We start from the raw sequence: 24,562 nt of genomic DNA on the forward strand, positions 1-24,562 counted from the left end.
GTATTAGCTACGAGGGGTTATCAAAAAGTTCGTGGACTACCGCCATAAAATTAAAACCGCTTTAGGTACATCAATGAATTTTAATACATTTAGTTAGCATCATCTTTTCTATCGATAGAATAAACCATAAATCATAAGTTTTATTTTTTAATAAATTGTTATTGTTTTTGTAAGCAATGGTATGTCCAAGCGGCTCAACCTCAAATATAACGTTTTTTCTACCTGAGTGTAACTGAGAAAAACTTTTGATATGAGCATTTGTCGTCAAAAAATCCGGTTAATCCAGGCATGTGGTACAACACAATTGTTCCCTAAAATTTGCAATTTTTACCCCATTCTGTAAATTCTATGAAATTTTATCCTAAATTTATATGGAGTGTACAAACAATTAAGGGCTCAAAATGACGTCAAAAAGGGGGGGGGAGTTTCTGTTTCCAACATTCTTTAAGGTTTCGCACCTGGAAAAACTGGTATAGACCTAGGGAATGTTTAAACGGGCTACAGAAAAATAAAAGACATCCAGAGTACTCGTTTTAAATAGCCAATAAGATTCAGAGAGATCTTTGATGCACAGTTGAAGTCAATTTGTAGTGAGGGTGTCAAAAATCAGTCACGTCGAAAAGTGAAGATGATCATGTGGGGTAGAAGTTGAACTCCATCAAGCTAAGTGTTCTGGTATAATCAAGTGAGGATCTTTCCTTATGTATAGATACATTTACAATATTATATGCATTGAAAGCAGCTGTTCATGACATTGTAAAGTCACATAAACAAGACGGACTTAAGTCCTTACTTAACTCCAGGTAATCACATCAAGATAAGTGTATAAGGTAGTGGACATTGAGAAACAGTGACGTTGTCGGACGTCATGAAACTAAACGGCGACAGCGCCGGGTGATCATATAATGTCTTTTTTATTTTAGAATAATTTGGCAAATTATTAATATATCAAGTTAAAATTTTCGACATTTCTTAAACTTTTGTTGATTTATGTTTTTCATAAATTTTGTTAGCACAGACTACATAGTAATAATTTTATCGCATCAGTCCACGAACTTTTTGATAACCCCTCGTATTTCATTAGATATTTCTTTCTTATCGGTAATAATTTGATTTCCAATACTAAGATGTTGATATTTTTCAGGACCCTTTCCTTTTATTTTTCTTATTGCCTTCCAAACTTTATTTATAGGGTATGTGAGTTTAGGTTTAAAACAAACCTTTTCCAAGATTTTCTTTTGCTAAAATTAATAGTTCTGCGAGCTTTTGCTCTAAAGACACGGAAGTTGCCTAAATTTATTGATGTAGGAAATCTATTAAATAATCTTTCTGCTTTTTTGCAAGCTTTTATCGCTTCATTGCATTCTTCTGTAAACCATGGTTTTTTCGTTCTAGTAGAATTTGTCAAGGTTTTAGGTATACATTCATTTGCGATATTTAATAGTATTTCAGTAAAATTTTGAATAGGATCGGGATGGTTTTCAAATTTTTCAACCAAAATATTTTGTAAGCATAAGTATTCCAGTCAGCCTTGTTTAATTTCCAGTTTTGAACATTGCTATTTTCGGAGGGTTTATGTACTTTAAGAATGATTGGAAAATGATCACTCCCTCATAAATCATCATGTACTGACCAACTTAAATCGAGGAGTAAAGAAGGATCTACTTAACTGATATGAGCCATTACCCGGATGCAAGTAGGTGTTTGAGCTGTCATTAAGTATACAAAGATTATGATGCGATATTGCATCTTCAATTATTTTCCCTTTATCTGTATTTTGTCACTTCCCCATAGCGGATTAAGAGCATTAAAGTCACCGACAATCAGAAATGGAGCAGGGAGTTGTTCTTATTAATTTTGTGATGTCTAAAGGTTGTAATTGATAGTGTGGGGGTACATATACAGAACGAAGGGTTATTGTTTTATCGAGGGAAAGGCGTACAGCTATTGCCTGAAGATTAGTTTTCAAACTTATTTGGCTGCGAATGTATTTGTTGTTAATCGCTATAGATGTACCACCAGTAATCTCAGCGAGATTTGTAGGGACTAAAAATTTTGGTCTGATGTCCCTTCGAATCTCAGAACAGTGTCGCACAAACTGATTAGGGTTTTCTTGCCCCGACTTCGACCGCTTGTTTCAACAATTCCAGCAATAGTCTGCTTCAAATACTTCGTACTAGGGTTCATTTCTATAGGAAATAGTAGTAGTAAGTATTTGAAGCAGACTATTGCTGGAACTCTTCAGCATCGGAGGTTTAAACGAATAGGATAATCCTTTGAAAAATCAACAACTTTATATTTTATTGGATATAAACCTTTTGGTTTTGTAGTGATAGACTTAAAAGAATGTCCAAAGGAAAAAGTTGAAGCGAGCAGCTAATTCATTTAAATAAATAACGGCAGATTTTCAAGAGACTTTATTTTGGAAGCAACAGAAATAGTGCTGACAAATAATACTTTCACGTTTAATGGAAAACACTTTAAACAAATAAAAGGAACGGCTATGGGCACAAAAATGGCTCCGACATATGCCACCTTAACATTAGGATACTTAGAAGAGAAAATGTATCAAAAAGTGGGAGAACAATTCAACGAAGAGGTAAAAAATTATATTACTAATTACTGAAAAGATATCTGGACGATTGTTTTATTGTATGGAAATTCAGCGACAACGAATTATCTACCTTTAAAACATTACTGAACGAACTTAATCCTGATATAAGATTTACAGCGGAAGAAAGTACGGATAGAATTCCATTTCTGGATATTTTCTTAATTAAGGAAAACGACGTCATTTTGACAGATATCTATTACAAACCTACAGATACGCATCAGTATCTTCATTTTAATTCGTGTCATCCACGACATACGAAAAGAGCTATTCCTTATAATTTAGCAAGGAGAATATGCACCATCGTTAATGATGAATCAATCAGAATACAAAGACTACAAGAACTTAAAGAATATCTACGGAAACAAAGCTATCCAGACAAAATTATTGATGATGCTATTAAAAAAGCCACAGAATTAGACAGAAAGGACCTCCTCAAACAGGACAAATTCCAAGATCCTACCATTAATAACGACACATAGTCCCCAACATAAAAACGTTGCACCAGTTGTTTATCACCTAAACGAAGTTTTGAAGACCGATGAAACTATGTCTAAAATATTTAAAAATCGAAAGTTCATAAACAGTAGGAGGCAGCCAAAGAATCTTAGACGAATTCTCACTAAGTCCTCTCTTAAAGAAACGACAGGGTCCGCGTTGTGGTACCTGTCCATACATACAACAAGGACAACTTTTTAATTTTAGCGGAAAACAGTTCACAGTTAATAATAACATGTCATGCCAAACTAGAAACGTCATATACGTTATAACATGTTCTGGTTGCGGTGAATTATATATCGGAGAGACGGGAAGTACCTTGCGGGAAAGGATCCGAGTCCATAAACAACAAATTAATGTGCCGGAATACCGTAAACTTAAAGTCAGTGAACACCTAGACTTATGCGGAAATAAAACTTTTACTGTCTTTCCATTTTATAAATTGTATAACTCGAATACAATTGAAAGACGAGATAAAGAAAAACATTTTATAAGGACGTTCAAACCTAAATTAAATAGTTTAATGTAAAAGAATTGTATTTTATACATGTAGAGTATTTTACTGAGTCACATTTATTACTTTGTTATTATATAATTTTGCCAAAAGTACGGGAAAAATATGACGGCAATCAGAGACTTGTTAACGTTAAGTTATTATGACCTCACAATAAACGTTACCATGAGTATATTGTAAAACATCATGAAGAAGAAATGAAAGCGCCTATGTTTTACTCGTTCTCTGCGTTTTTATATGTTTGAATATTTTTCATATTTATCACCGACCACTGTGATTTTTCTTGGATTTACCTATATATATATATATATATATATATATATATATACATGTATATATATATATATACATGTATATATATATATATATATATATATATATATATATATATATATATATATATATATATATATATATATATATATATATATATATATATATATATATATATATAGATATATATATATATATATAACTGCCAGTTATAAAATCTCAAACTTTTGTGGTTCATCAGGTATTAGGAAAGTTAAAGTTTATTACCAGTATATATATACCATTATACAATATGACTAAAGGTAGTTCTTTGATTGAAAGTAGGTTTGATCAAGACGCTATGATAATTTTATTAAATAAAGACAAGCGTCGGAATGATCCAGACTTAATGACAGGTCCCCGATCTTCGAATAAGAGCATTATAACTAATTTTGAGTACTCTTTGAAAACTTTTCAAAAAAATGTTGGCTGAATTTTTGAACTGATATTAAGTGGCAGTAAAAAAAATATCCTCACAGATTTTAAAGAGGTATGTTTTCCGAAAAAATTAAAATAATGATCTTGAGTCTTTGTCAATTCTCTATTTTACCTGCCTGCAAACACATCAATCAAGGTTAAGGTAAAAAGACTCTTACTGGATTGGCCATTGTCTATTGAAGACTTTAAATACTGTCTACACTTGTAGGCACAGCTTTGACAGAGAGTTATTATTAACATCCCCTTACGTAGAAGCAAATCTCTATGACGCTCACATGCTTTATACTGGAAGTGGCATATCTACAATTATGGTAGAAATCTATACATATAATTCTTGAGAATAATCCATGATGTGTTTATGAAGTTTTCAATCACCCCTAAGCTGCCATAGAAACGAATCATTCTTCCCATGCATACTGTTTCTTTTCAATTCCAAAAATCTGTAAATGTTTCCATGTGACTTATACATTATTTATAAAGCTGTATGTGAACATGTTCTCTTTTTATATTGTTAATGTTATCAGTATCGTACAATGATCCTATCTTTTGTTGCATTTCGAAGCATACCGATCAGACCTTACTTCCAACAATCGTGCAAGTTGTGCTATAGTACTCAGTAGATTCGTAATTTTTATGCTTCATGTGTTGATAGGGAGATCGTTTAAGCAACATCTTTAAAGGAAAAGTAAACTATACATGTATATCATTTTGAAAGAGGTGTATATAAGTATTGAAGTGCTTTTGAAAACGCATTATATTATAAGTAACCCACAACAGTTTCACAAAATAGAGTATAATATAGTTTTGCAATAAGAAGCTTTTTTTTTTTAATTTAAAACTTTACTGCATACAAAGCGCTAATGTTTGGATGTATATATCCCAAGGTGCATTGTCCATTTAATCATGGTTCAATGTGATATTAAGGTAAGTTTGGAATGTATCTGTTGTTATATTTTGAACCTGCTTCACATTACAGTCATATGAAGCATACATGTAATAATCCAAATACTTGTTAAAAGCATAAAGCATATCCAGATCCAAGTTTAGAAGGATGCACTTTACAGCCAGATGAAAATGAACCTGCTCCGACATTTACATTGTACCTGATCAGGTGAACGGAAATTAATATCCGTTAGTGGTATCACCCGTGTTAGAAGTCGAAGCTTCTCGGTTCGTTCGTTGTTTAACGTCCCTCTCGGGATTTTTTTACTTCTAAAAAGCTTCTCGGTAATGCACTGTCTAAACATTTTACACGGTAATTCATCCGAAAAAAACTCTTCATTTCTTAACATGCTTCATTTTAAAAACAAGTTTAACTTTCCTACAATTAGATAAAAAAAAAAATCATGTGATATACTATCGAAAAAATAATGTCTCAAGGCCATTAGGTTAACGTTGATTGCACTGTTGGGTAAAAAAATAAATTTTCCACTTTCATCCCAATATTAATTGGCACGAATAAAAACTACAGTTAGAAGCTTAAAACTTGTCAGACGCAAACATAACATATTACTAATTTGGAATAACACATGCTGATGTACTGAGTAATTGGTCGATCATCGGGTTGTACTCTTTATTTAAATAAAACATTTGCAAATTTCAATTTGAACTCACTTTATATTGAGTGTTTTAAAACTGCGTCTTTGGGGGAAAGGGGAAGATATAATATAGGTCGCAGCTACATATCCACTCTGTCCTCAAGAAATCTGCGAAGAGAAATGTCTCCCAGAAAAGAAAAGAGAATGTAAATGAGAAATGGTCGATAGAATGGAACTACTCTATGTAATATAGATTAGCGCAACATTTAACATTAGTTGATCTATAAGTAATGTCAAAATCTAACAGGAAACACTACGACCGGATGTCTGGAACGATTTGAAAAATGATTGTCTACATTTTCAATTATTTGGAGGAAATTTAATGGAAGAATTCCTTCGTGTTACTCTGGGATAAAATGTCGACCTCAAATCATGACATTTATAACACATTAATATCACGACGTGGCTTTGTACTGTATGTCTTTGATAATATATGCCATTCGTAGATGATATAACTTTAAACTTGTATCGTAGAAATTTTTAGTAACCTCATCATTAACACCATAGTTTTGTACAAATACATGTAAATACAACAGCATGAACTACTTTTAAGCTCAGAGCATAGCACTTAAACCGATATTCTCCAAAACCAATCTTCGGCTTAATTTGCAATTTTATTTCATTAAAGAAGTTTGTTCAATTTTGCACGCAGATTTTCGCCCATTTTGTTAACGCAAAGGAAGATTTGTCATGTCTTTAATCATGTTTTAGTGTATTTGTAACAGCTTCGTCTTTGAATTTGTGACATGAACCGTCGTAAAAACTGAGCATTGATTTTATTTTGATTAAGGATGTTTGTTGCTGAGATGTCCATGAGAGAAGAGCGTTTTGAAAGGTTTAATATATTAATTTTAAGAACCGTATACCTCATCAGTCGGTCTAAATCTCATATCCTTTGTAACGTGGCTTGTTGCTTCTTTTCAAGCTACTCAGAATGACCATCAAGGATTTAAAGAAACAAACTTTTTTAACTTATTGAATAGTTCTGTATATTAGGAAGCAACCCTTTTGATCCCCTTTGTGGACCTGGGATTTCTATATATATATCCATTACTCTCATTCACAGAAGTAATTAATTAAATTACAATTACTTTGTTTAAGTAATGAATTACATTACCATTACAATTGGAGTTATAACTGTCTTGTCAAAAACTTTTCTATTAAAAAAATTATTAAGTATGTCTATCAATCATCATTGATTAAATTATTTTTGAAAAAATGGTAAGATATAAGATTTTAATCTTAAGATTGAAAAAATAACCTCTCAATTTCCTTGATTTTTAGCTCTACTAGTCGAAGACCAGCAGAGCTTATGCGATAGTAAGGTGTCCGTGTCCGTCCGCCTGTTTGTAAACAAATTTTCAAAATGCTACTCCTCCTACAGTTTTGGTCTGATTTCAATATAACTTGGCACACAAGTAGACTACACTAAGATACATAATATCTGTGTATCAGTTTTGATGAACGGTGTTGCCATGGTTACTAAAAATAGAAATTTCTTTGAAATATTTTCAAAATGCTACTCCTCCTACAACTTTGGTCTGATTTCAATAAGTCTTGCCAAGAAAAAGACTTAACAAATGATCATTTTTTAATTTATTGCTGATGCAAAGTTTCAAGTTCAAATGCTACTTTTCTCTTCCTTCGTTATAAGTATAAACCAGTAGAGCTACAGTCTCGTCAGAGACCTCTGGTTCTCAGATTCAATAATTAAAAAATTAAACTACAGAATGTAACTGAAAATTAATGGTCATTATTGACATTTTAAAGGAATGCATTATATCACAATTCCCTGTAATTGAAAGATAAATCCATTATATATTACATCCCATTAAATTGAAAAAAAATGTAATGATTACAATGCATTACCATTTACCCATTTCTGTCTGAAAACTGTGCGAGTTAAAAATGTTGAAATAGGGCGATAGACACCTCAAACTTTTATAGATCTCGTTACTCACAAGTCACAGTCCTAAAATGTCTGTTCATATTTTATTGAACACCTCATTCTTTTTCTTGTTTATGCTCTAGATACTAAAATTGTATCTACCAGTATAAAGATTTCAAAGTTTCATTTATAGAAAATTTTGAAATACATAACTTGAAAAGGGATGCTCATTCTAACAAGTCAAAAAAATTCGTTGTCATGACCGAACACCTATCAGCATTTTTATACCCTTATATACGCTAACAATAAAACCGATTACACATAGATACGTTTCCTAATATATGCCTCACTTTGAGAACGTTATGGAAATATAAATGTTGCTACACAATAAATGCAAGATTGTGGGGCCCCAGAAGAAAGCATATTAATTCTCCGAAAAATATACATCAAGGCTTTGTGTTTCATTACTTGCAAATCTAATCGATTCAGCTATGATATCAATTTATAATCAAAACTTTGCAAAAGCTGAAATCAATGCAATGTTTACAAAATTTTACCAAAATCAACAACATAAAAAATTTTCAACTTTATATACAACCATTTCCCACGATAAATTAAAATCCAGGCTTTTTGATATCACTGACAGCTGATTTTTCAATAAAAATGGAACTCGTAAGTTTACGTACCTTGTCATTGGTCATTTGCAAAATTATTTTGTTAAAAAAACATTCTGATTGTACACACAAGCACTCTGAAGTTGATATTAAAAAGATGCTTGAGTTTCTGATAGACAATATCTATGTGGTTTTTGGAGACCAGGTCCAACAATCTATTGGAATTCCAATGGGTACCAATTGCGCCCCGTTATTAGCAGATCTGTTTTTGTATTCATATGAAGCAGAATTTGTTAAAATCTTATACGTGAAAAAAAGAAAACACTTGCTGTGGCCTTCAACTCGACATTTAGATATATCGACGACGTACTGTGAATTAACGCTTTTATTTCCACTCTTATGTCATATATAATATACAATATATCCCGGTGAGCTTGAAATAAAAGACACCACAGAGTCTGACACATCTGTTTCATATTAGGATATTTTACTAGAAAAAGACGTTAATGATCATCTAACAAGCAAGCTTTATGATAAACGTGATGACTTTAACCTTTCAATCGTCAGCTTCCCTTGTGCAGCAATGTACCTTCATCACCTGCATACGGGGTTAATATCTCTCAGTTGCTTCGACACACAAGAGCATGCTCTACGTATGAACAATTTCTTAAACGATGTAAGTTATTGACAAACATGTTGATTAAACAAGAACATCAGTAATCTCGTCTAAAGTCGTCATTTTTTCGCAAGTTCTATGATCGTTGACCTTGTCAGCAAATACAATTAATCATTAAGTCAAATGATGACTGACGTTTTTCATACCAATTGTTAGGCCATTATTTACACATTGAATTGTCGACGGATTTTCCCGTTATTTCCCGATCATGACAAGGAGCACACGACGGGTGTGACCAGTCGGCAGGGGATGCTCACTCCTCCATGGCACCTGATCCCACTTCTGATGTTTCAAAGGTTTGCTCTGCTCCAAAATTTGTATTGTTTAATGGACTTTTGAGCTTGAATACTGTTCGTTATCTCCATATATTTCATGATAACAATATAAATTTTCATAGTTGGTTTCTAATAAAACATTGCAAGCTTAAAGTTATACACGTTATAACTTGCGTCAGTTAAGAATAAAGTTTGAAATTTATTTATCATTTATACCAATTCAAGTAACGAAAATACTATAAATTACACAATTGAAAACAAACGCGTTATAAAGATGTCAAATTATAATTATTTAGTTTCCCGCCAGGAAAGTAATGCCTCTTTTTAAATTAATGCATCACGTGACACCGTCGCTACTTTTAAACTGATAAAAAAAATGGCGTCAAGAAAACGAGAAAGGCCGTTTGGTATACAAATAACTTTTGACACGAATGGCAAACGTATAACACTTAAAGATACTTATCTTTTAAAGCGACAAGTATTCACCATCTATTCTGTTATGACGGATATTAACTTTTTTTCCACAATCGTAGTCGAAATGCAACGTACCTCGTCGTCTATGATTTCCTGTTATATACTGTTTACGCACTTCCTTCATCAATTTTCATGAAAAGAATTTTTAATTGCAGATCTTGCTTAAGGATATCCGATCCTCAACCAGAAAGGATAACTCTTTGATTTATAATTCAATTCAAAAAGTCTCAAAATGAAGCCTGAAACTGAATTCTTTTCATACAAATTTTCATTTTATGCGTCTCAATATGATTAAATGTTCTTTGAAGCTCTTAGAAACTGTTTTATAAAAAATGATATTTGTACCCCATAAAAGTATTTTTAAAAATACATATTTAAAGAAATCAAATTTCCTTAAATCTAGCCTTAGATACCAATGTTTATTAGCATTATATGGAATTAGAAGTGATTCACGATGTTTTGCAATGATAGGAAACGCTTTATAAACTATGCATTATAAAATGATTGAAGTAAATAGAAGCCAAAGTACCGTATGAGTACAAATATCATGCAATTTTCTTCAAGAGCCTGGATATCTATGATTTTTCATCTTAAAATATATCTGTTAATCAATTTTCAATTAGAAAATGCATAGTATGTGTATTTATTCGCATTTCAAGAAAATTTATTGGAGATTTACTATTTTTCCCTACATAATATGATTAACTTTAAAGATGAAGTTTGAAGAATTACCGTGGGTAATACACATAACTTTGAGAATTCAGAGACATTTTTATGAGCATTTTCAAGTATCCAATGCCTGATTTTCAGAATCTGATGATCAGACTACCTTAATTGTTTTGTAATTACAACGACTTATTTAGTAAAACTTTGTGGCTAGTATATTTTTTCATTACACATCATGTTTCTCAAACCATTTAATCATTTTGTTTCTCATAAAAAATCGGCGTTTATATAGCGTGCATTTCTTTAATTTAACATTCATTTACTTCAAATCTGTAAGTAACATTGCTTCTGATTTTCGGAAAAGAGAGGACTCCTTGGGCTGTCAAAGAAACCAAAAAAACTTTCAAATTTAATGGACATAATTGTAATGCATAACATACACTGTACACAATTATAGTTCTTCATTACTGCATGTGTCTTACATCGCAGTGACGACTACTGACAATATTGTTTTTCTCTGCTTAACTTCAAATGTAACTTTAATGACCTTTCAGTTAAATAATTGTAGATTTTTCCATAGATGTGTTCAGAAAAGGTTTTAGGATCAACTTTTATTTTTAATGTAGTAGTATTAAAAACGGAGCCCTTGAATATCGAGATTTTATGCTATGTTAAGCCTATTAAGGAATGTTAAAAATATTGATTATAAGTGTTCTTAGAACAAATCATCATTTGCATGCTGTCATATTGCAAATCTGATATCAGTTTAGTAGCAAGTTCTTTTATAAAACGGAGCCTGGAATATCGAGCTTTCATGTCTTTTGTCAGACGCTCTGTAAAAGCTTTTAACCATGCAAGACTATTTAAAATATTGATTATGAAATTGTTTTGGTGTAATTCACCATTTGCTGTTATATTGCTAGCCTGTTTTGAAACCATTTGTGTGTTATTATTGAAAAGATGAAAGGGTTCGCGAGAAAAACATGGATTCTAAAATGTTCTTCATCTGCAGGAATTTAACATTATACATGTACATGTAATATAATATCAACCAATAATGAAATATATTATTTGAATACTTATTATGTTTACAAGAATTGCTTTTAAATTTATTTCACCATACAACAACTCTAAGGGAGGGGGGGGGGGGGTGTATGAACTATAAATAGGAAATGAATGAAATGATTTCAATAGAATTTTAACTCCAATTGATTGAATATTTCCTTGGAACATTTTTAAGGCCAGAAGATTTACGATTTTTTTCCAGGGATAAAAGCCCTTGATTAACTGTTCTCTGGTGGCGTTTGCCTTTTCTTTTTTCACCTTAACCGTGAGCTTAGTTCTCCCGCTTTCGCGAAAGCGAGGGGACATTAAATCTCATTCGTCTGTCTGTCACAAAAACTTTAACCTTGGTCATAACTTTAGAATGAGAAGAGATGGGGCTTTCATATTTTACATGAACATAACCTGTGACAAGACCTTTCCAAATATACATGTGTACTATGATTTTAGACCCCTTGACCTTGAGGTTTGACCTTCTTTTCTAAAACTTTAACATTACTTTAAATTGGTCGTAACTATTGAATGAGAAAAGACACATCTTTCATTTTATACATGTATATTACCTGGGACAAGGCCTTTCCAAATATGTTATGATTTTTGACCCTGATGTTTGACCTACATTTAAAAAATGTTATCTTTGCTTGTAACTATTGAGAAGAGATAGAGCTTTCATATTAAGATGTGCATTACCTGTGACAAGACCTTTCCAAATATGCTATGATTTTTGACCCTGTGACCTTCACCTTGAAGTTTGACATACTTTTCAAAAATGTTATTATTGCTTATAACTTTTGATAGAGAAGAGGTATGGCTTTCATATTTGACCTGTGTATTACCTGTGACAAGATGTTTCCTAGCATGCTATGATTTTGACCCCTTGACTTTATCCTTCATGTTTGACCTAATTTTTATTAAAAAATTTAACTTTACTGATAAATTTTGATTAGAAGATATGACATTTACATTTGTCATGTGCATTATCTGTATCAAGACCTTTCCGATTGTATACTCTGGTTTTTGATATATATTTTCACATGTGCATTACTTGTGACAAGACCTTCCGGGTTGTATTATGATATTTGACCTCATGACCTTGATCTTGAAGATTGGTGTAGTTTTGAGAAGCTATAATCTTTGCCATAACTGTTATTATTCAATAATTTATGTCTTTTTTGAATGATGCAGAGACAAGACAGGACACCCAAAAAAGACAGATACAATATGCAATAAATAATGGCATCCCATCCACTAAGACACCGAAAGCGGGGGACCACAATTCTTTGAATCTGTTTGTTTTATAGCCCTTCAGTCCGGCATCCGTCTGTCTTTTCATCCGTCTGCAAATTTGACTTATTAATTTTTAATTTTTCTACAAACCCAGGCCAATTTCACCTATTGTGTAAAGGGAACTCAAAACTGTTCAAATGAAGGACCACACTTCTTTCCAGGAGATAATTAAGAAAAGGCAAAATAAGTTTGGTCATAAAAAATTATTCTCAAAAAGAACTGGGCCATGATTGTTCATTTTACTAGGCAACTATTCCAATATGGTGTACACATATACAATTAAATCAAGGTCCCTAGGGCTACGATGGGGCTAAAAAGGGATTCCAACATTTACAATAGAATGATTTTGAAATTAAAAGAAGAGAATATATTCAAGATTAGCAAGACCGCACTAAATACTAGTAATCTGAATATGAAAAAAAATTCAAGTTTTGTGGATTCACTTATATATTAAATGGACTCAGGGATTTGAGTGGGGATAAGATATGGAATTAAATTTTACATATAGTAGATATACATGTAGGTATACAAGTTATGAGGATTCAAAATTGGTTATATCATGACTACGAAGGCTCATTCGAGATTCAAATTACATTATTAGAATTATAATTTTTATAATAAGAATTATAGAATTTGCGAAAAATCTTGTAAAAGAGGCACGCATTTTTTTCCCTAGGTATCAGGTCATATTCGCAATATCAATTTAACTGCATTTGACTCATCCACACAAAATTCATTTGCCCTATTTAGTAGAATATACGTATACAAAAATTCAACCCCATTGAATTAAGTACGTCACAATAAATTCGGAAGAAAAACTACATTTGTATCAAAAAATTCTAATTATTTATTTCCGTGAATTGTCTGTAAGCCCGTAAGGAAAGACAACATTTCAGCTTCAGAAACAATTTAAGATTTAATGCTTGTCGATTAATCAACAGATGTTCCAAAGGCATGCCCTTAGGACTGGCATTGAACCAGGAAATCTGAGTTTAATTATTAGCTTTTCACCTTTTTACCCCTCTTTTTCCTTAATATAACAAAGTCTTCTGCTCAACTACTTCTATCAGAGCTGTTTACTATTAAGGAAACTCCGTATTTATCCCGGATTTTTGTTTCGGGTAAATACGGATTACAGACTGGCCTCAGGAAATTACGCTTCTGAGTAATGCCCTGAATTCAGTCATATTAATACTGGAATATATTCATTTCAAAACCTTAATTACACTGATTTATGATTGTATAATACATGCAGACAAAACGGATAGTTATGTTCCAACCACAACTCATTCATATCTAAAAGTTATCAAATCTACATTGGACAATTAAGACAAGGAAATGACAATACTAAGCTAAGATGAAAATCTAAAATTACGGGCAGATGCCATTTATTTTACTGAAAAAATGCAGAATGGGGCAAACATATCTGATGTACATGTATGTTGCAAAAACCTACACATTGATACCAGAAATTCACCTCAATTTCGGACAACCTAGAGTTCAGAAATTGCTAACTATCAAAGACGCTTATCAGCATGAATGATCAATTGATTGTGTTTTATGGAAAGTATAATTGACAATTTTACAACCAATTTGTATGTTGAAATTCATTTTTGTTTTATAATTAATCACAAATATCTGTCGTTTTTGATCTAAAGAAAGAAAAATGAATGCTTATCGGAATGAAATTTCTGCCTTATATAATATTTTGAACTACATATTTTCCAATAAAAAAATGCATTTTCTTTTCTCGTGAAATCATTCAATCATCATTTTCAAAGCTAATGCACTTCCCGACCATCAGAAGATCTTAAACGAGAATTTTTCCTCCTAAGATATTATTTCATTACAAATTATAAATGAATGCTTTCACAGCAATTTCACACGCAGTACTTAATGATAACAAATTAAATGTAATCAAAGTAGTGAAAGTAAAGATACTCGATCAAGAAAGAATCTTAAAACTTTCACCGAACTATAAAAGGATTTATTTTTATACTTTATTGTTCCAAGACTGAAAATCATTTTTAAAAAAATCAGTTGTAATGTATTTTTATCCGAAAAAGGAAAATAAAATTATTTTTTTAAATGAACATAGCTTCATCGTCTCGTATATCCTGTTACAAAACTGACTATAAGTCTATGATGAAATGTGAAGCGAAGAATAATTATCTGTCAGACAAAAAGATTGTTTGAGAACTAACAACATATTGATCAACGCGCCTTAACCAGGTCAGGACAATTTCCCTAGATAGAAGCCAAAGAACGATAAGCTTGCCATCAATTCAAGTATGGCCAAATATGTGTCTGCTTTACTCGATTCAAGTATGGCCAAATATGTGTCTGCTTTACTCGATTCAAGTATGGCCAAAAATGTGTCTGCTCTACTCGATTCAACTATGGCCAAAAATGTCTCTGCTCTACTCGATTCAACTATGGCCAAAAATGTGTCTGCTCTACTCGATTCAACTATGGCCAAAAATGTGTCTGCTCTACTCGATTCAACTATGGCCAAAAATGTGTCTGCTCTACTCGATGTTTGGTCTGACATCTCTGTGGTTGTTTTACATCTTTGTTGTAATATTATGTTTTGCAATATAATATTACATTTTTTAATGTATTGTAATTGGTACACACTCTTTTCATAATCATCATTTTTCTTCGTGTTTAAGATCGCTTGCTGTAGCCACAATGTTTGTCAATTAACAAATTTACTAAGTATTTTCATTCATATGTCGACTCGATATATCCCAATTAACTCGAAATAAAACACCCCACAGTCTGCCAAATCTTTTCATATTTGGATGTTTTACGGAATATAGACGATAATGATCGACTATAACTAAACTGTTTGACGAACGGGATGACTTCAAATTTTCCATCGTCAACTTCTTTTATGTAGCAATACTCCATCATCACCTGCATATGGTGTTCATATTTCCAACTGATTCGGTACGCAAGAACATGCTCTGAATGCGAGTTTTTAAACCTAGGCAAGTTACTTACAAATAAGTTGATTTTACAAGGATTTCAGCAACCTGGTTTAAATTAAGCTTTTTACAAATTTTACGGTTGTTGTAAGACCTTGTTTGTAAATACAGCTTATCGCTAGGTTGTATTTTGTCAGACATGTTTCAAACCATTTGTTCGATTATTGTTTTTATACTCAATATGACTACGGAGTACTAGTTGCCGCGTGGCGCAGTGGTTAAAGCGTTTGCTGTAGAGTGACGCGGAGACCGGTGCATCGGATGAGACTGTATAAACCGATGTTCTGTGTCGCAGTAGGTGCTGGTACGAAAAACATCCCTAACTGCTCAAAGGCCGTAAGTGCCGATTACAGGTCTAAATTTGCAGCCCTCCACCTACAAGTGGTGGCCTCTCAATATGAGTGAAAAATTCTCGATTCAAAATTCTCGAAGGGAGGTTAAACAAACAAACTACAGAGTACTCCATCTGCCTCAATAATACTTAAGACTCATGGCGGGTGTGACTGGTCGACAGGGGATGCTTACTCCTCCAAGGCACCTGGCCCCAAGACCATAAACTGAGAACAGACTAAGTCAAAATTTTTATTTTTAATATCTTGAGTTTTATTTAATATATTTGGTTAAAAATTGCAGTTTTGAATAACATTTAAATTCAAACATTTGATGAAAATTTTGTTTGATTATCGAAATTATTTCAGGTTTGAAATTTTGACTTAAGTCTGTTCTCAGTTTATGGTCTTGGAGCCAGATCTAACCTCTGGTGTTTCCAGAGGTCCTGTTTTTGCCCTGTTCATGAATACTTTTGTTTACTTGATTGATGAGATTGATCACTGTCCGTTATCTTCACCTTTAACATCAAGAAAACATATCAGCCCTACCATAGGACATTATATTATTAACAACTTACTCTGAAAAACCGCCATGGAAATTAAACAGAACGTAGATACATTTTTGACTGAATTGAAGAAATCAGAAACAAAGTGTCTTATTTTCAAACAGGAGCCTATGGTGGCTCCCACTTGTCAGATAATTATGTTGACTTGTCAGATTTTTATGTTGTCTTGTCAGATAATTATGTTGACTTATCACTTCTTTCTGTTGACTTCTCACTTATTCACGTGTTTAAAAATTCAGCATGAAAATGTGTCCATGCCCAGTTTAGATCATAAGTTGACAACATATTTTTCTGACAAGTCGATATTATCTGACAAGTAAACATCATTATCAGACAAGTCGACTTGTCAGAAAATTATGTCGTCTTGTCAGATAATGATTTCGACTTTACAGAAAATTATGCAGACTTGTCAGATATTCTTATGACAGGTAGATGTCAGTTAGTGACTTTATGGTATTTCCACCCTCACAATTTTAATAATTCAAAGTAGAAAAACTGCATTTATTTTCGCAGAATATAGTTTAAATTAACTAATTATTGGAAAGAATGATAGGTAACCATATTTTTTTTCGATGAAATATGAAGATAACGAACAGTATTCAATCTCGAAAGTCTAATGAAACGATAGAAATTTGGAGCAGAGCAAACAAGGACCTCAAAATTAAGAGGCTGGATCAGGTGCCATGGATTGATTGATTGTATTTTGTTTAACGTCCCTCTCGAGAATTTTTCACTCATATGGAGACGCCACCACTTGCCGGTGGAAAGCTGCAAATTTTGTCCTATACTCGGCACTTACGGCCTTTGAGCAGTAAGGGATCTTTTTCGTGCCAGCACCCACTGCGACACGGGACCTCGGTTTATACGGTCTCATCCGAAGGACCGGTCTCCACGTCCCACAGTGGGATTCGAACCCGCGACGTAAAGATCAACTCCTTACTTTGCGACTCTAGAGCAGATGCTCTAACCACTGCGCCACGCGGGCGACCAGGTGCCATGGAGGAGTAAGTATCCCCTGCCGACCGGTCACACCCGCCGTGTGCTCTTTGTCATGATCGAAAAAAAAAACGGAAAAACCCGTAGACAGTTCAGTGTATAAATAATGGCCTAACAACGTCAGACAGCATATGAATGTTATTTTGGATATGTTACTTCATGGGCGTTTATTCGCCTTATAAGTGCTCTAAAGAACAGAGGAGAAATTCTCATCAATGATTATTAGAGAGGTCGTTTCGAACAGGTGGATTCGAAAATTAATTTTGCCGTTCCAATTCTGAAAGTCAAATAGAAAATGGAAGGAGCTGAAATTAACCCTGGGATTCTGCTACACATGATAGAACTTATAGTTGAACAGTCCACGGTAATGAAAACATAAATTGTGCTTGGATGGGAAAAAATTAATGGCAGCACCACGGAAATTCTTGAAGATGTTGACCTCTTCGGTCATGAACAAAAACTTGCACAACTTCTTGAAAAACAAAATTGTCTTCAAAATGAATTGTTGCATACAGATTTAAAAATCTTGAAGACATCAACACTGACTTCCTTTTACATTCACTACTTACATCAATAACAAGTAATGTTACAGAAGTGTTAAGTTAAGGGAACTTACTACTTTACTGAGTGAGAGGTTGAAAGATTTTCTGCTAATGAAGGTTTCAAAACTAATGTCCTTAACAAAATTCAAAGATTTGGTAGGAAGCAACTGGAAGATATGCGACGACATTAGCGCAATTTCAGCCCATCTCTATAATATTAGATGCTTGCATCAAGAGAATTTAGATGAAAGTCCGTGTTTGCTCTGCTTCCGATTTCTATAACTTTAATTTGAGCTTGAATACTGTTCGTCATTCCCATGTTCCATGCTTGTGAAAAGCTAAATGATTGCTCAGAATTTTCTACGGAGAGTGTTCTAAACTTCGCTGTTCCTGTTTTTTTTTAATGAGAACGAGTTCAGACTAAGGAAACAGCTCAGTCCTCATTTGCATGATTTACGGAAGGCAACAGTAGCTACAGGAAGCACGCTATTCAAAGCCTTTGAACTAGACACACTGAAGAAGCAACAAGAACAATATGATTTTGTCAAACTTGAGAAAGCAAAACCAGAGGCTGAGCCAGCTGCAATAACTCAAACAAGAATGGAGCATGGACAAAGAATTGATATCAACGGTCGCAACATTGTTGGGCAAAGTCTTTCCTGCGTTTTATCCATCATACAATTTTTCAGAAGAAGGTTGTGTAGAGCACAATTTAGATAATTCTTAGATCACTGTTAGTCCGGATGGAAGTTGCGTAAATTCTGCAACGAGCCAAACAGAGATTGCAGTTGAAATTAAATGTCCGTTTCCTCAATAAGCATGATTTGTACAAGTCTCCTGTGTACTACAGAATTCCGAAGTATTACATACCTCAAATATTATCGCAGATAAAAGCACTTGAAACAACTTCACTGATTTTTCTATGTTATTCAAAGGAAACATCGGGGGCTATGAAAGTTTCATTCGACGATGATTTATGGCAACTCTTACTTAAGAGCACTCGAACAACATACGGTGCTTATAGATTTCGTCCAAGAAAAAGCCCTAAAACCATCTTCTTCTATAGAACAAAATAGCTCTGTGTATAGAGGAGATTTTTCCGAGGATAATTTAAATCTTTAAGCGGTCAAATGTGTCCGATTTCTACTGTAAAAGTTGAGAATCCATATTGAGAGCATCCAGAGAAATTGAAAGCTTGAGGCCTTTGTGTAGAAGATTTTCTTCAGCTGATGTCTTAATTCTGGCAGTATTTTAGAACTTGAGCATACAAAGTTAAACGACATTGGCCGGGGCGACAAAAGTTTTAGGATTTTTGGTCTTTGATTTTAATTAGACAGACAAGTATCAGCCAATGGTTTATATTCATTGCCCATAGCTTTTGACATGAATGGAAATAGTCTTCCATGTAACATATTACATGACATGATTATGTTCACGATGTGCAAAGGCACGATTGTATGTTGTTTTTGTCCCCCGCTTTCACTGAAAGTGGGGGATATTAATTTGGGTCTGTCTGTCCGTCCGTCTGTATTTCTGTCTGTAACACTTTCGTTTCCGCGCAATATCTCAAGAACCCTTTGAGCTTTCGCAATGAAATTTTGCATAGCAACTCCCTATGGCCTAAAGAACCCTATTTATTTTGAGGTCAAAGGTTAAGGTCATAAATTCTGTCTGTTTTAACACTTTCGTTTCCGCGCGATATCTTGCGAATTCTGTGAGCTTTTGCAATGAAATTTTACATAACCACTCCCTGTGCCCTAATGAAGACCCCTATTGATTTTGAAGTCAAAAAGTCAAAGTTCAAGGTCGTAAATTCAAAAATTCTGTCTGTGTGTAACACTTTCGTTTCCGGGCGATATCTCAAGAAGCTTTTGAGCTTTTGCAATGAAATTTTATACCATAACTCCCTATGGCCTCTCTTGCCCCTCTCAAAGTGTCCCGCCCCGTTTTTTTGTTTTTTGTTTTTTCGGTTTATTTATTGTCTTAAAAGTCGCTTGGCACTATTTTTAGCACAGGGGCATGTCGAGAGTTATTACGTATAATAAAGGTTGTCGGCAGACTTTATATTCTAATGACATCTATTAGAACTGTTTATTAAAGGCTAAATTAGACAACATTTATTGTGTAAAATTTTGACCATATCAAACGTGAATATAAACATTATATGTGACTTAATGTTTGCATTTAATTTGCTCTCTAATCAAGTGCCTCTGCGGTCTAGTGGTACGTTGCTTGCTTAGCAAGCGAGAGGCCCGGGCTCAATCCCCGGACGATTCTCTTTTTTTTAATGTTTTTTTTTTGGATTTACTAAATGATACTATTCAACATGTGAAATGAAAAAGTTATGATGTCTGGCGTGTACAAACTCATAAAATCATTATTACAGTGTGATAAATATTCTTTTCATAGTATATTAAAAAGAATCTTCTATACATATATTAAAAAATAAGCAATCAAATCTTTATATCCCATATTGGCTTTTTTTAATTTGCTACAATATACATGTAATAATTCTACAAATACAGGGGACCCCCCCCCCCCCCGAACTGCGCATGCTCTTCCTTTTTCCCTAAGCGGGGGACACAAATTCTCTGAATTAGCTTGTTTGTTCATATATCGTCTAGCTGTTAGGGATGAGATAGAATTTCCTTTGACACTTTTGCACCTGCAAAGGGACATTTACCATGAGGTTAAGCAAATAAGTATCGATGAAATCACAAACAAAATTTGTAATATAAATTTGATTAATATAGATATCATTCATCAGATGGTAGAATTGCAGAGAAGTATTGATAGTTTTGTTGTGAATTCAAAATAAATAAATAAATAAATAGATAGAATCTCTGTTTATCGCGAAACATCTTGCGTATAATTAAAGGTTGGATACAAGGAAGACTTCATTTAAAGAAGTGAAAGCAAAGCCAAATAAAGATGTTGAAAAGACGCTTTCGTCCCTTCCCTCTGATGTCATTGCAGAAATTCCACTGGAAACACTTAATGAAGCGTTACAACTGCCCGATGTAGAGAGGCCCTTACGTACGACATTAACGAGTTCATGGACCTTGACCAGAGCGTGTTTGCTCCAATAGAGTGACCAAATTTCAACGTCCGGAAATTCCTTGGCTGCTAACGATCCTGCTAGTAGCACAGAATTAAGTACAGAGGCTACACAGAGAGAATAATAAAATATTGAACAATTCTGGCAATAGCACATGCATCTCTTTATAATGAGGTCGAAAAATTCTAAGAAAGCATGGGATATGTTCACTGAAGAGTTTCTGTTGTTCACGAATGCTGCAGAAATTGACAAACAATTCACAAAGCAGGAATTGATAAACACAAAAGCTCCAGTTGTTGAAAAACTAGCTAGCAAAGGTATAAAATCTCTTGCATCACAAACAAAACCTACTATGGTATGGAAATTGTGTGCTGTACTTGGGGGTGGATCTACTTTGTCAGAACCCCCTTAAAATAAAACAAAAGTATACCTTTGCGAGTTCTTTCACGGATTTATGTAAATATGCTACCAAAATTTATATGCAAAGAGTTATGAGTCTTGGACATATTTCAATCCTTTTGGAAAAATATTTAACTCCATGCCCGAGTACCATTCATGCACAGGAAATGATCTCTTCATGATACCTACCACCAGCTTTGTGGGCTAAAGCGACTAGTTTGACAAAGTGGCATACCATCCAGAGGCAGACAGAGGTCGACATTTGTGAGGAGAAAAATGAATTCAGTTGTTGCGGTGTAAGTCCTGCAATGGTTAACGACTTGATAGATAAAAAAAGCGTTGCATTTGTTCGTGGCACATTTAACAAGAAAGTAGCTGAAGCTTTGGACTCGATAGGGGCGACCAGTGAGGCTTGTTTTTGCCGCCTTGTGTATCACTGGAATAGCACAGAAGACGACCCGGGAATATCAGCTCTTCAACGCTGTAAATACCGTTTAGGGTTAGAGAACGGTTGTTAAAAGAGGTTGATTTGAAAATATTTCCACCCCACAGTTCTTTTGTCAACGGAATACCACTTGTCCTGTTTGAAGGTCTTCTGACTAACATTGAACGTAAAATGTAGAAAACTTTTTGGGTTCCTTTCAAGACAAACTTAAAAGGAACTGGAGTTTTTCAACCTGATGATACACCGCGTGCATTGGCTGTTCCTGAGCTCATCGACTCTAAATTAGACCCTAACAGGTAAGTGTTTCTAATTTCATCTAACTAATTTTGTCATACCATAATCGCTTTACAGAATACTAAAATTTACACGGGATTTCACATGGACAGTTCTGCAACTCAAAAGGCGTATCCTGTCAACGACAGGCTACCAATGGATACGGAGGAGAGAGACGTTAACGAGTCAACGGATATAATTTGAGGGGGATTTGACCACAGTTCACCCAATGTAAGAATGTTTTTTACGTATAAGTTCCTTCTCTTTAATTATTTAAATGTAATGATTTAGATATTTGTTTTTTTATCAGGAATCACGAGTTCGACAAGACAGAGAGGACCAGATGTAAACACAAAAGGAAATCGTTAACAGTTTCCCAACCTGACGAACCTGGTGGAGGTTATTTACCCGTCCGAATTTTTAACAAACTTGACGAAACAAAAATCCTCCCCCATGTTCGAAGAGGGCTTAAATTGACAGGGTAAGGTAAAGGGGCCTGGGCACAGTTGCACTGCCGTTTTGTTTAAATATTAAGGATAAAGTTTACTTCGTGAACAGTAGAAGGATATGTGTCAATGAAACGCGTTCCGAAATTCGTAGTTTTAATAATTTCCAAATGAAAAAAGTTTCTGAACACGCTTTTACAATATTTTGGTGTGAAGTACTCTTGCATTATATGTAATGATATTATACTGGTAGTTCTAGAAAATATTAACTTCAAAATTGTGTTCTTGTCCCTTTATCGTAGAAATGACAGATATAATTAAGTGCATTCTTCAGTACTGTATATTCTGAGTATTTTCCTTTAACAGAAAATCTTAAGATTTATATCTTAATTGAATTATAATGGTTTTGATCACAAAAGGAATAATGATTATAGCTAAATGTACTGCTTGAATATGAGATATCCATACATACTATCTTGTGTAATATGATACAATAAAATAGTAATGAAATGTATACCATTTCTTTCTCAAATTTAGTACTGTATATAATTTTCACAGAGTTGCATCGCAAAGCGCCCGGCATTAGAAGTGAACGTCACGGGTCTCTCGGATGATGCCCTAAAAACCAATGTCCCGTGTCACAATAGGCGTTGGCACGATAAAGAACCCTCACTCCCAATGGCTCTGAGTGCCGAGTATGGGTCTAAATTTGAAGCCTTTCACCGGTATATGGTGACGTTTCTATATGAGTGAAAAATTCCCGAATGAAACAACATACAATCAATAATTGTGTTGCAAAAACTAGTGACGAAACTTAAGTGCAAGTCTCTGTAAGAATCAGGCAAAGTAGGTTTGAAAGTGAATCACGAAGGTTCTAAGAATTCGATGATTTTCACCACACAGATTTGTTTTGCACTATAAACCATGTATACAAAATGAAAAAAGTTTTGGGTCATGGTTACTATGGAAACATGGCTAAAGAAATTTCCCTAGCAACAAGTCAATTTTTCATGTGTATGGACAAAAAAATCACTAATCTTTAGGGCTTAAAGTTGATTGTAAATGTTTAAGGATTTCTTCTTATCTATTCTTATCGTAAAGATAAACATTTATAGTGTTTTCACAATGCATTACATAGAAATCAGATTTTGAGATATATCTGTACTAGACATGGGTAGATATGCATGTTTTGAGTTTTTTGCTGATTCAGCATTTTTGTAGATTTTGGTACTTTTCAAGGCCTTATTACTCAAACTTCTGGCGAAATACAGGAGTTGCATATATTTCGCATAAAAGCAGAGGAATGTCTCTTTTGGACTTTATATTCAAAAAGGTGTGTTTTTTTTGAAAATTCTAATCCGTTGCCTAGCAACAAAAATGGATGTTTTGATAAATAAAAATGGAAAATCGTACAAAGTGAAAATTATAAATTAAATAAATTGTTATCTGAGAGTACAAAAAAACACAGTTTAAAGTAAGAAAATATATCTGTGACTCCTTTGCAAACCAAGAAATATTGTAAAGATACTTATCTCCATGGCAACAGCAAATTCTCCATAGCAACAAAGCAAATAAAGTTACTTTTGACACATAACAAATGTAAAA

At 33.6% G+C, this 24,562-nt stretch overlaps 1 pseudogene; it reads left to right on the plus strand.

Annotated features, from left to right (window-relative positions):
- Positions 1–2,515: 2,515 nt before the first annotated feature.
- LOC133181133 (uncharacterized) lies at positions 2,516–23,000 on the plus strand (annotated as a pseudogene).
- The last annotated feature ends 1,562 nt before the right edge of the window (positions 23,001–24,562 follow it).

Source organism: Saccostrea echinata, unplaced genomic scaffold, assembly GCF_033153115.1.
Source record: "Saccostrea echinata isolate AGI-Se365-2 ecotype Australia unplaced genomic scaffold, CSIRO_AGI_Sech_v1 ptg000008l, whole genome shotgun sequence".
Classification (NCBI taxonomy): domain Eukaryota; kingdom Metazoa; phylum Mollusca; class Bivalvia; order Ostreida; family Ostreidae; genus Saccostrea; species Saccostrea echinata.